Source organism: Salvelinus fontinalis, chromosome 5 (genome assembly GCF_029448725.1).
Source record: "Salvelinus fontinalis isolate EN_2023a chromosome 5, ASM2944872v1, whole genome shotgun sequence".
Taxonomy (NCBI): Eukaryota; Metazoa; Chordata; class Actinopteri; order Salmoniformes; family Salmonidae; genus Salvelinus; species Salvelinus fontinalis.
This window is the reverse complement of record NC_074669.1, coordinates 22,086,894-22,092,893: the sequence shown is the minus strand read 5'-3', so window position 1 is coordinate 22,092,893 and position 6,000 is coordinate 22,086,894. Positions and strand designations below refer to the sequence as shown.

At 39.2% G+C, this 6,000-nt stretch overlaps 1 protein-coding gene across 2 annotated transcripts in view; it reads left to right on the top strand.

The window, feature by feature from the left end:
• Nucleotides 1-1,788: 1,788 nt before the first annotated feature.
• The window catches only part of LOC129855302 (F-box-like/WD repeat-containing protein TBL1XR1), a 42,332-nt gene continuing 38,120 nt past the window's right edge, over nt 1,789-6,000 (top strand). The window contains exon 1 of one of the 2 annotated variants that reach the window (XM_055922825.1): nt 1,789-2,093. The gene's annotated coding sequence lies outside the window, so the exon portion shown is untranslated. The remainder of the gene's footprint in view (nt 2,094-6,000) is intronic. The other variant, XM_055922826.1, reaches the window with a different exon arrangement.

Genomic DNA, 6,000 nt, shown 5'->3' with positions numbered 1-6,000 from the left:
CTTAGTATTAGGCCTACTCTCTTACCTTGCAGTATTATAATACAAAACAAAAGCATTGGTGGCGGGGATATGAAGTATTGTAATATTATTCATTTTTTCAACCAATGAGAGTTATGTGAGCCGATTGTGAAACAGGAAGACTCTGTTGTTTGTACAGGTTTAACAGAGTATCCTTTTATTTTTTTATAAAGTATTCTTCTTTTTTTTTTTTTTTTACAAGTATCCTTTCACTATCCCGACCTGGGCTCAAACTAGGGATGGGATCCTGGGCTCAAGCTAGGGATGGAATCTATTCGGTCAGGCTACTGCTGGGGTTGAGTGTAGCCAATGTGGAATCGTTAGCTAGTTAGCTGTGTGTGCACTAGTAGTGGGGATCGTGCAAGTGACATCACCTGCCCTGAAACCTAAAGTTCTGGGCAAATTGAACAGTGTCATGGTGTTGCCTGTCATTTGTTAGAGAAACAATTGATGTTTTTATTGGTCTGCCATTTTTCCTTAACCTGTCATGTTTTAGTTGGTGACAGCATTCGCTGCTTCCGGCTTTACAGTACAAACAACAGTAAACTCTGCAACACCATGTAGTCCTGTAGCAAGTATGGGCCCACCAATGTCACAATCTAACAGAAATCCTGTTCTCACAGCATTACTATGACCAATGGTTAGGACTATTGATTGTTATTTATACGTTATTACAACCAGATTAATTAGACAAGGACAGGCTTCATTATTCTCAACATTGGATATTTCATTCCTATTGTGTTTTCTCTGTGGGGCTAGGGCTGGAACATCTTGTTTGTAACAGGTCAAACTCATAAAAAACAAACATTTTAGATAGATGGGAATATGATAGACAGCCATCTAGCTGCCTAGAATAGATGGTTAACGTGATAGCTAGCTAACTAAACAACATACCAGTGTGCTACATCATCCTGGCAGTCACATGCCACCTCATTTTACTGCAGTTTAGGCCTATCCATGCAGGCAATGCCTTCCGCTGGGCTGCTTCTTTGGGAAATCTGTCAACTTTAATTTCTAAAAATAGGTTTGCTCCCAGTCGTAGGAACCATGCCACCAGTGAACAAGACGATCCACATGTTTATTTTGACATGTGAAAACAACTAGACTTAGTAGCTAGCTTAACTAGCTAGCTGTTTAGCCTGACAAAACAGTTGGGTTCTGTTCAGTACAACAGAACGGTGTAACGTTGAATTCAACGAAAACGGTACAGTGCTGAATGACCAGTTGAAAAACATTGTGATTATGGTGGCCCAGGTGGGAGATTGCCATATGGTGTGCCGCACAAGTTTTGCGATTTCAAATGTCACACCCATATTGGTCAGGCCACACCTCTCCACACCCACCAAACGTGAGAAAAAGTACCCCAAAGGCTGTTGAAGAACAGCGCACACTGTTTTGGTACGTCACGCAACGTACCAAACGTTGAATCAAACTGAACTCACGGCAGAAGTTTGAACATTCCATATGTGCAACATCAGCCACTTCAGGCTAGTATTATTATGTGATAAGTTATGATTTAGATTTAGATTTACTTTTTTATTTAGATTTCTGCATCTTGAGACTTCTCCAAAATAAAAATGTGTGTACTGCTCTACATGTGTATTTTATACAAATACTATTTCAACAACACTAGCTAAGTTATATAGGTACATGAAACACTATTTTATACTGCGACACCCATTTCAATATTTTTGTGTCCTTCATACAGTTTCTACATAACTGCAGAGAATTGCCTAGGCCTGCCTCATTTTTGCCTGGAGAGTCACCTCCTCAGTGTTTCTGTATCTGAAGCCGTTGGCTGGTTCTGAACCGTTTGGCTCTTTCTCCACAAGCAAGCAACCTTACAATGTACCCCAATTGCTTTTCAATCTAATTTTTTTAAGGATTTATCAAATGCTACACTTATGTAATCAAAACACATCGCTCATTTGGGATTTTAACTACCAAGCCGCAATCTCGGAGTAGATTTATAACGATTTATTGTGACTATATTTTAGAAAATAGCGGTGGAGGAAGAGATTCCATATAAGGAGCACAGCAGAAAAGGCACCCGTTGTGTGATCTGGACAGTTTAAGTAAGTGTTTTCTTGGCTTTTCTCGTGAGTATATGTAATACAAAATATACTACGAGACGTATTCATTGTACACTATTGTTTGTTGGTCGTTATCGTCAATTATTTCACTGTCACCAATGTTTATTTTGGTAATTTCAACAAGGTGGGGGATGGGCAGCGTCAGCCTGTGTGCGCGCGAAAGAATGTGTGTGTGTGTATGTATGTGTGTGTGTGCGCGCGTGTGGTGACTAGCAGCTTGTTTCCTGTTCCTACCTACAACTTCACAGTTTGTAAGGTTGCTTGTTTACTAGCCAGTTTTTACATGTATGATAATCACTGCCAAGTATTTTAGATAAACCATTAGAACACTTTGACCATCTGAGCGGTTGAAAACGCAGATTTGTGGCCACAAATCTAGGTGTGATGTGCAAGGTTTGTTGTGATACATAGCTAGACACATATAAACATGCTAACGTTAACAACCATTAACTGTTGCTAACTACATAAAGGGATGTGGAAGGATGTATTTAGCCATATGTTAACTTCTATGTAATAAAGGAACAAAATCAGAGCTTATTGACAATTCAGTAATGTAACCCATGAGTGTGGGGGAGGGGAACCCAGAGTCAAAGCCAGACTACTCTAGCTCAACTTCCTTACAGTATAGCCTAGTTGAAATCCAGGAAATCATTAGTGAGGTTATGTAGTTATCTAGCCAGCTACATAGGCTACACATATGATTTTCCTGCTGTATTGCTTAACCTAAGAATTTGTCTTTAATTGACATTTTGTAGGTTAAGCCTAGCTCCTGTTTAAAAATATATTGACCTGAATAGTGCAGTCTGACCACTGCTGTATTATATTATGGGAATATTCAATAAGTGAAATGATCTATGATAATAACAATAGAACAAAGGTTATAACCCAATACTAGCCAAGTTAGTTAGCTGATTTACACACAATATGTATATATTCATATTTCATATAGACATGAAGTTTATTGTATTTGCTATGGAAACGTTTCGCTTAATCAATGTCTCACCCCCCTCTTATGTAGCTAGTGGTGGAGTAGCACAGTTATGTAACTGGTGCTTGACAGTAGACTGAAGGAACATGTGGGGGATGGGAAGGATGAGTGAATTTCAGTTCTACAGCAGCAGTTCTTTGTTTCATAGCTAGATTGCCAGGATAATGACAGAACAAGACATCAATATTAAATAATATGTTATTAGTTCCCATACCAACCCATATTTAATTTAAATGGCACATATTGTCAGAGATAGTCATTTACAAATTGAAATACAGTCAGAATTATGATCTTCAGGCTTGGTCTTATTGTGTGCTATTGGAAACTTGGGACTACTGATGAAACTCCCTGATACGCCAAGCTCCTGGAATCATCATAACTACGCATTTACAATGTCCATAACAATTCATGTGAGCTTCCAAGTTGGACAAACTTGTGGGAAACCTGGATAGTTGTGCCCTGCGTTTTACAGTTAGGCGTGACCGTTTTCTAAGTGTCTTCTTGAACATAAGATTACACCAATAGGCTATCTGACAGTTGGTTGGCCTTATTTAGCCAAAATAATGTATTGAGCCATTGAGGGAAATCAAGTGACATATCTGAGGGAGTGAGGCTTAGTCTAGGCCTAATAGTAATAATGCTGACCTCTCCACACTAATCTGAAGGGGATTCAGCTTGGAAGGAATGATGAAGCCTGGTTGGGGGTTAGGATAAATCAAAAAGGTCTAATGTGTACACACAGAGAGATGTGAAGTTAACTCTTCCCTGGCTAATATAAATCACTGCCAGGCTCTGTGTTATGGACTTTTCCAATGCTCTACAGTTTGTTTTTCCTCTGGGGAGCCCAAGGATACAAACAGCAGCCCCTCTCCTCTCCCTGTTGACATTAGTCACATGGTGTGTATTGTGACCCCAGAGTCAAGTTCAACATTCTGAATGCCCCGGAGCCTAGAGCACCCAACCACTTTTATAGTAGTGCCTCTAAAGGCATCAGCATGCTTCAGTTCGGCTGGTGGCTTGCCAAAGTCGGCAAGACGAACCGAACGAGTGTGCTCACATACTCCCTAAAAGACATTTGCTTGAAAAATTAGGAAAAAGTGGCAATAGTGCCGTTTGTAAAAAGTTTTGAGAAGCCGTAGCCAGTTAACACTTCCTCAAAATAGTCCGAATTTATCTAACATAACTCAAGAAATCTGTTATTAATTTTATATCTAACTAAGATGTTTGGTGGAGTATTTCGCAATGAAAAATGTGCATGAAAATGAGTCGTCTCTCGTTGAATGACAACAGACTTTATTGAAGAATCCCTGCTGTTGACCAATCACTGGCGAAGGGGTGTAGACTTCGGCTCCGGACATCAGTTTGCCCGTAGAAAAATGTTTGTGTGTCCGAACAGCCGAAAAAACCCTCACTGAAGTCCAAAATGGACAAAAACTTCATAAAATTCTTGTCATAATATATGCACAAAGTCTTACGAACTGTTTTGGCTGAGAAGCATGCGGATGCCTTTTATCCCAAGGCATATCTTTCCTGTGCTGTAAGTAAGAAGTTTTGTGACACAGTTTACAATCTACACATGCAGAATACATTTGCTGAAATTAATCTAGGCAAATTATTTACAGGTTTTAATTAAACAATTTTGTGAAAAATATATATTTTTACATCCAGATGTTAAGTATGATTTTTACACTAAGAAACGCCCAAACTTGATTTGTTATCAATTGGCCTGGTGCCATAAGTGGTCTAGATATTTGTGAAAGTTAATTTATTCATTGGTTGTATCAGAAAATATTGGACACAACTGATATTTCACTCCGTTTGCCCAAACTGTAGCCTAAACTATTTGTATAACATACATTTGAGATTCATGACTAGGCCTACATTACAGTGCACTACATTTGAAGAGTCACACAAAGCAGGGATTTAGCCAATACGTGAATCACTGAGACAGGTTTGAACAGTGCAAATGGCTAAGCCTATTACTAGGGTGTTGGCTAAGGGAAGAGTAACATTCCAAATACATCTGTCACGTGAATACTCCACTCACATTTCCCTTAATGGGTTCTAAAGATTTTCACTGGAATAGTTAAACACGCTGGGAAGAATGATTGTGTTGGTCAAGCAGAGCGATCAATGGAGGAGGAGGCAGCTTTTTTTGTGTGCACATAAAATGTAGGCCAATGTTCAAAACATTTGTTTGCAGCCAAATAGGATAAACGCAGATTTACTTTTTTTAAGTAGCAGTAAGCTAAGAGTGACCTGCTTGGGGATAAAGGCTGTGTTTACATTGTCTGGTCTTTTAGATGGTGTACATAACTTCATGAGAAGTCTGATCTAATATGAGAAAACATGTGAAACCGATTTGTGTGTTACTGAGTTTAGGACTGTTATAAATTAGGAGTAGGCCTATATTAACTGGGTTTTCTTTTTCACAATATTAAAATAAGGTTGGCTAATGAAGTGCTAGTGGAATGGAATAAGGAAGTTCCTTATAACCTTTATTTGTTTGATTTCGGCCTAAACCTGAGCACAATGAGTCGCTTTCCATGCACGGCTATCTATTAAATCTAACTAAAGTTATCAGGGATTTGGCATGGACCATTCTCTGGTCTTGGATGGCCTAATTAAACTGTTCACTGCAGGTTTCGCTGGGGCTGTGAAAACAGCTCTGTCTCACTCTTGGTCACAAGGTGAATGATGAGCAAAGGTCTAGATTCTAGAATGAGGGAATTAGGCTATAGGCCAAGGTCAATACAATAATTCCCACATTGTACATTGCCTTCATTGCAGAATGTAGGCTACAATAAAACATTTGAAAATACAGCAAGCTAGCAAACATGTTAAACTGCCATTTAATGACATGCTGGGTCTGTGGGATCTCGTTCTTCCAGCGCTGAGCCA